Source organism: Sarcophilus harrisii, chromosome 3 (genome assembly GCF_902635505.1).
Source record: "Sarcophilus harrisii chromosome 3, mSarHar1.11, whole genome shotgun sequence".
In the NCBI taxonomy this organism is placed as follows: Eukaryota; Metazoa; Chordata; class Mammalia; order Dasyuromorphia; family Dasyuridae; genus Sarcophilus; species Sarcophilus harrisii.
The window spans coordinates 216,750,048-216,757,684 of record NC_045428.1 but is presented as its reverse complement, the minus strand read 5'-3'; the positions used below and the strand labels follow the sequence as shown (position 1 = coordinate 216,757,684).

At 33.7% G+C, this 7,637-nt stretch overlaps 1 long non-coding RNA gene across 1 annotated transcript; it reads right to left on the bottom strand.

Annotated features, from left to right (window-relative positions):
* Window positions 1-2,749: 2,749 nt before the first annotated feature.
* On the bottom strand, window positions 2,750-4,832 carry LOC116422316. The gene is made up of 2 exons (XR_004232908.1): window positions 4,685-4,832; window positions 2,750-2,853 (listed from the first exon to the last, which is right to left on the bottom strand). It is a non-coding gene; the product is annotated as an uncharacterized LOC116422316 (long non-coding RNA).
* Window positions 4,833-7,637: the final 2,805 nt, after the last annotated feature.

Genomic DNA, 7,637 nt, shown 5'->3' with positions numbered 1-7,637 from the left:
CTATACCACATTTCATATTATATTTTCAAGAGTAATAATGAAAACAATCTAGTAATGTCTAAGAAACAAATTCACAGATAATTGGAATAGATTAGGTCAATAATTAACAGGAATAATTTTTGATTATAGTGTTTATATAGTTTATATAGAATAAATAATGTTTAATAAACCCAAATATCTAAGTTTTCCAGAGGAGAATTCAGCATTAGGCAAAAACTCCTGGGAAAATAAAAAAAAAAAACTATGGCAGAGAGTAGGTATGAACCACCATGTCAAACTTTACAGCAACATCAGGAACAAATTGGATAGGTAGATTCATTAAAGGAGATATCATAAACAAATTACGGGAGCAAGGAAGAGTTATTGGTCTAGCCTATGCAAAAAGGCAGAATTTATAACCAAGAAAGAAAAAAGAAAGCACTATGAAATTTAAATTTATACTTTTGGATATATCAATTACAAAAATTTTGCACAATCTAACCCAATGCAATCGATGTTAGAAGAAAAAACGTAGGTTTGTTTTGCAATCAGGGGATCTTAAAAAAAGGCCCATTTCTCAAATATATGGAGAACTGGATCAGACCATGCCTAAGTGTGAAGGAGTTGGTCAGTTTTCTGAAAGCCCCCACAGCTATGAATCCTAACACACTTGAAGGAATTGTAAATCAGCCTTTCCTGATGCAGATGTTGCTCTTGAATTGGGAATGAAATGAATTTAGCCCTCTTGTAAATGAGAGTTTATGGTTGCTCTGAACAAAAACAAAAGTTTACTCTATTTTGTAACACATGCCTGCCTTTATTTTTAGATCATGCCTAGTTTTACAGTTGCCCACTGAGAATTGTTTTCTAAATGTCAAATTTATTCTTTAAACTCTTTCCTCCCTAGGTCCTTAAACTGTTTTTATATGCCCTAACGTCATCAGTTATTTATTCCATAGTTATTCCTTTTTCAAATCTCCAGAGGGCAACAGTATTGCAGCATGACGAGAGAAAGCTTTTTTCCCAAACTGAATCAGAGGCGACTATCTTTTCTTTGTCTCCCATTAACCTTAGACTTAACACAGTAGGTATTGACTGTGTCATATTAGCACTCTTAACTCCTACACCACCACATGGATAATTCAAAACAGATCATTATAATAAAAGTCATACGAGTGGGGCTAACAAGTCAAACCAAATTTTGCTGCTCTGTGGATTGAACTGCAAGCTGACTCCCTTTTAACATTTTTCATGGGTTGTGGGCATATACACCACTGATAAAGGATGAGGCAAGAGGTCAGAGAATGCAACTACCTCTCAAATCTCCCTTTGTCATTATCATCCTCTCACATCAAGTGAGCTATTCTGCTGGTCAGAATTAGATCTCCAGCAGATACTAGCAGGTCCCTCCAGTAATAGGGAAGCAGCAGCATTTGCAGCTTAATCTCATTGGATTGGGATGCAAAATGCAAAAAAGAAGAGGGGCTGATAAAAGTAAAAGGTGAAAGGAGAGAAAGAATCATAAAAGGGGAAAATAGGATGAAGGGAAAGAAAGAGTTAATAATCTTAACAGTAAATATGAATGGGATGAACTCTACAAAAAAAGTAGATAGCAGTGTATATTAAAACCCAGAATTCTACAATATGTCATTTAGGAGAAACATTTTTGAAGCAGAGATACACTCTCAGAATAAAAGTAAAAGCTGTTATGCTTCAGATGAAGTTAAAAAAAAAAGTAGGAGTGGAGATCCTGATCTCAAAGTAAAAGTGAAAATGAATCTATTTTAAAATGATGAGGAAGTCTTGCTAAACTGAAGTTGCTAAACTGTACAAATCCTTTGATCCTGCAGTGTCATTACTAGGTCTATATCCTAAAGAGATCATAAATGAGGAGAAAGAACCCACATGAGCAAAAATGTTTGTAGCAGCCCTTTTTGTCTTTTGGCAATTAAGTAGAAATTGAATGGATGCCCATCAGTTGGGGAGTGATTGAATAAGACATGGTATATAAATTTAATGGCCTATTATTGTTGTATAAGAAATAATGAGTAGTCTGATTTCAGAAAAGACTGGCGGGATTTATGTGAAATGGGCAGAATTAAGAAAACATTGTAAACAGTAACATTTGGTGACTTTAACAGTGATGGAATTATTTCTTCTCAAAATGAATTAATTCAAGGCAATTATAACAGACTTGGCATGGAAAATGCCATCATATCCAGAGAGAGAACTATGGAGAGTTATTATGCATCAAAGCATATTATTTTCAGATTTTTATTCGTCCATTTGTTAGGCAAAGGGATACTACCTTTATAATAGAGAATATGGTATTGATATCTAAACATGGAAAACACATGGAAAAAAATTCAGAAGGATGATGTTATCCACCCTCAGAGAAAAAGAGAACAAACAAGCATAATCCATACACTTCCTTAAGGAAGGCCTTTATGTGTTAGTTTGAAAATCACTCTGAGATCTGAAGCCATGAATGCAAAAAAAAAAAACAAAAAAAAATTCCCTTCATACTTGTCTTATCAGCTCTTCTATTGTGAACAACTTGGCATCTAAATTGTTAATGAATATATATCTATCTCATTGTTAGATACAAACTGCTTAACTGACAATTCTCAATTTAGCCTGTCATCAGTTCAAATGTCTCTGTCCTATCAGTCCCAATGATGTCTCTGATTCATAACCTTAAAGTTTCTGTAAAATAACCCAACTATTCCTCAGTCTCCATAAGAGCTAAAAGGATCATTTAATCTTACCAGAATTTACATAGTCTTCATTTTCTAATATGTCTGGTTCTTGTTTTAAATTCCATTTATTTGCATCATTTTCTTCCTTTTTTATTGTTGTTTTTTCCACTTCTCCCTATAAATTTTTGAAAACAAATATTTGTTTCTTCTTTGTCCAATTCAAATTTATTTTTTCTACTCATTTTAGGAGTTAGATGTTTGAGTCTACAGTATATACAGTCCATCTCTACTATCTGTTTCTCAAGGGATCACCCTAATATTTCATTTGGTGGAGATCTATTTGTATGCAAATTGCCTCTGACCCTGCTGTGAACTTCAGATAACTTCATAGACATGATACCTCTCCCTTTTCAGGAATAGAGAAAACATCAGAAAATGGATGGGAGAAAAACAATTACAAGAAAACATTTTGATCAATTTCGATTTGCATAACTTTATAAATAGAAATGAACATTAGAATATAACTTCCAACGTGTAGGATATGTCAGGGAGCTATCCTGGAGAGGTAGAAATTTTCCTGGAAGAAAAGATTTGCAGGGGAAAGGAGATTTCTGTCATTCTAAGGGAAGAACAAGGGGTGGATAGGACAATGTGACAGTGGAAGGGGATCCTTGGGAAAAGCCAGTGAAAGAGAATAAACAAAGTATTAGGTATGCCAAATTAGCAACATGGCTAGTCAGGCTGGAAATATCTGTTGGGACAGCCTTTGGCAAGCCAAAAACTACTGTTCATTTTCCTAAAAAAAAAAAGAAGATTTATGACCAATTCATAAACAGAAGATTGCCTAGGTCTTAGTGGTCATAAAACAATTTCTCATGTATCAGTACTGTTTCAGAAATCTAGAAGAATGACCAGAAAACCTCAATTGGAAAAGATGTTAATACTTTCCAAAGGAGCCATGTTGTTTTCAATTCAAATAATTCAAGGGACTAAAAATTTCAGGAAAACATCATGAAATAGATGGCTAGTGAACTCATGAAGGAGGAAAGCCATGATGCCACGAACCAACATGACTTGTCCGAAGATATCACATCCAAGAAAGCAAGATCATAATTCCAGTCTCACATGATTATTGGGTTTGACTCCTTAATATTTTTGTTTAATTCATCTACTTACTGGTATTAACATTCATGGATGTTTAATGCTAATTAATGATTCAATTTTCATGCCCTTCTCATCTTGCCTCCCTTGAATTCAGGAAGCTTAATTTTTTGCTATGTGGCCATTTCAATTCAATTCAATTCATTCATTTTAGTAAATCAACTATCCAGGTCCAGCTCTGTGCCTCCACCCATGGCCTTTCTCTCACTTAAATGCCTTATCTCCCTGTTTCTACCAAGAAAAATCCCTCAATTGCATCAAAACTATACAGAAAGATCTTTTTCTACTTTCAGAAACAAAAACGTTTTACAATCTGAACTATCTTGATCATTATCAACTACCCTTTCTATCTCCAATGAAAATTTCAAAATGAATCCTTAATAACCTATGGGGCCTTAGCTATGAAAGGAGTTGAATCCATATGGGAATGCATGCCAAGAAAAGCAGGTACTTGGATGCTAGGATACCTTGATGCTAGGAATTGGAATGGTTGATTTCTAAGGTGATATCCAGCTCTCAAGTTTTCACTTCTTTTTTGGATGTCACCATAGTAAACAAAGTAGCAGAGTAATGACTGAATGAGATTGCTCTCTCTTTAAGTGAAATGGTTGGAAAGAATTTGGCACCATGTGTCTCCTACCAATTATGGGCTCTTGAGAAAGCTAAAGATGCTGATTCCATCAATAGGAGTTGAGTTCTCATGGACAATGACTTTAAGCAACAGATGTTAAAAACAAAAGGACATACCTATTTTGTAACATCACTTGCAAAGAATAAGTAATAATTTAAAAATCTAAATAATATTTTCCTTTTTGTTGACATTTTTTCTTTTTGGGAAGGTTTACCTTGTTAGAATGGTTCCGAGAGATCCTTGCGCTTACCACTTCCTTCTCTGCATTTGCAGATGTTTTGACACTCAACCATCTTTCTTCTCTGGGTTTTCCCTCTTCATCCTCTACATTTTCGTTCTGTAGAAAAGAAGAATTTTTGAAAGAAACATGAATTACATTTCTACGGAAAATAACCAAATTGATGAATTTAATAAGCCCAAGTGACTCTTTTTTTGGTTTGGATGGCTTTAAAAAATTTCCTGCAAGAAGCTTTTATGTAGACAAATGTTGCCTCATACGTTTCCAAAGCAGAACCTTTCTACTTCAAGTGCAATATGGATTTTGAAAAAAGAGAAAGAGTGCAGTCCGATCAAGAAAACATCATTGGTGGCAAAGTATGTAGGGTACTTGAAGACTTTAGTTCAGATTGACAAAATAGCAAAGAAATCCTTTTGACCCTTTACCAGGAATTTTTCTTAAATCTGTGCAACTCAACTTGGATAATTTAGCAAACTTTCAAGAAAAGAATGATGCAAAGAGAAGATGCCAGAAGGGTGTCCCTCTCCTCATTCCTTTGCAGAAGATGAGTACCATTTGAGGAAATAGCAATATTATGAAGACTTTTCTCAATGTATTGATTGTTTGGATAATGGATTCCTTTTACTTTTTTCTTTATTTTAAGTTTTTAAGTGATTTTTTCTTCTAAAATGTGTGGGAGTACCCCTGTGAGGGAGGAGACACATTAGGAGAAAAAGCACCTATTTTTTAAACCTATGAATAAAAACGTTTAATTTCAGAAACACATGCTATTTTTGATATTTTTGAAGTAAGTGACAATACTACTCTGAACCAGGATTGGAAACATTATTCTTATGAAAAAAAAGAGTAAAGGCCAGAGAAGTCATAGAGATATAATTTCCTTGGATTTTTCCAAAAAGTAGTCTTCTGCAGAGTGAAATATTTTTTCTACCGAGAGTTGAGTAAATCAGCAGGAAAGAGGGAACAGAGAATGAATACTACAGAGAGAAGCTGGCTGCAGGATACTCAATCTCATTCAGTAAGAGATGGAAACTCATTCACTATTGAGAAGTGAGAAGAATACAATTAGGTAGGAGAAACACCTGGAAAGGGCTATTTCCTGAAAGGGAGAGGTGGAGAAGCAAAATTTCAGGGATTCCAAAGGAGTATAGTTAATAAATTATAAAGATTGAAAAAGTGTCTAACGTTTCAAAAATTATAAGATTGGTGAGAATTTGAAAGATTTGGGGGAAAAAAAGCATTTTTACCAAATGGATCCAACCATTGTGGCTAACAATTTGGAACGATACTCAAAAAGTTATCCAACTGCGCAGTTTGATCCAGAAGCGTTACTATTGGGCTTATATCCCAAAGAGATATTAAAGAACGGACATGGACCCACATGTGCAAAAATGTTTGTGGCAGCCCTTTTCGTAGTAAACTGCTAATTGAACAGATGCCCATCAATTGGAGAATGCCTGAATAAATTATGGTATATGAATGTTATGGAATATTATTTTCTGTAAGAAATGACCAGCTGGATGAATTCAGAGAGATTTGGAGAAACTTACATGAACTGATACTTAGTGAAATGAGCAAAACCAGGAAATCTTTATACACTTCAACAATACTATATGATGATCAGTTCTGATGAAAGTGGCTATCTTCGGCAATGAGAGGATCCAATTATGTTCTAATTGATCAGTGATGAACAAAACCAGCTATACCAGCAAAAGAACACTGGGAAATGAGCGTGGACCACAACATAGCATTTAAACTGTTTCTGTTGTTGTTTGCTTGCATTTTTGTTTTTTCTTCCCAGGTTATTTTTACCTTTCTAAATCTGTTTTTTTCTTATGCAACAAGATAACGGTATAAATATGGATATATATATTGTATTTAACATATATTTTAACATGTTTAACATGTATGGGACTGCCTTCCAACTAGGGGAGGGGATGGAGGGAAAGAGGGGAAAAGTTGGAACAGAAGTGTTTACAAGGGTCAATGTTGAAAAATTACCCGTAAATATGTGTTGTCAATAAAAAGCTATAATAATAAAAAAGCAATCCAAAGTGCCCTCATTAATTACTACTCAGCCAACTCTTTCTGAAAGTGATCCTCAAAAATCCTGTGGTTGTAGCTAAAAAAGGGAAAGAATTTTTTTAAAAAAGTTAATGCTGGGAAGGGGCTGGATGTCCAAGACTTGAAGAACAAACACAGATATACATCCTTAAAGCCACCTAAGAATATAAATCAATAGGTAAAGACTCTCTTGCATCAGAATAACTTAAAAAAAAAACCTGTTCAGTTGATAGCTACTAAGGTAGTTAAGAGTATCATCATGTACACTTTGTAAGACAAAATCTGGGAAAATATCTAGGCTCTAATATAAAAAAGGAATATCTAAATATCATTCCTTTCTGTTATATGTTGTAGGGAAATTCACAATCAACCAAGGAATAGAAGATAGTGCAAAGGAAAAAAAGACAAAAAATTAGAATTTAACTACACTAGTACTAGTAATCTTTTGTGTGTACATAATCATAACTCTCAAATTTAAAAAAAAAAACTTTTTAGGTATAAAATGTATTCACATTTATTCTCCCAGAAATAATATCTGTCATTAAAAACAGAAAAAGAATTAATAAAATTTTATAAGATTATTGCCTTTAACATTGTCTCACTCATTCAGTGGATAAATATCCCATTTAACATAAATGATTTTCAAATTAAGAAATAGAGCTTTCACTAACCAAAGTACATATCATATGCAATCAAACTTACTTGTTTTAACTCAAATCAATTTGAGAAAGAAAGACATATAAACAGGAATAAGTATACTGGAGAAATGTAGAAAGATATTCTAACAATTTTTATGTTATTCTCTCATCATTCTGGAGCAATAGTAAGAAATTAATTTTAAAAAATCACAAAAATGAATTGCATC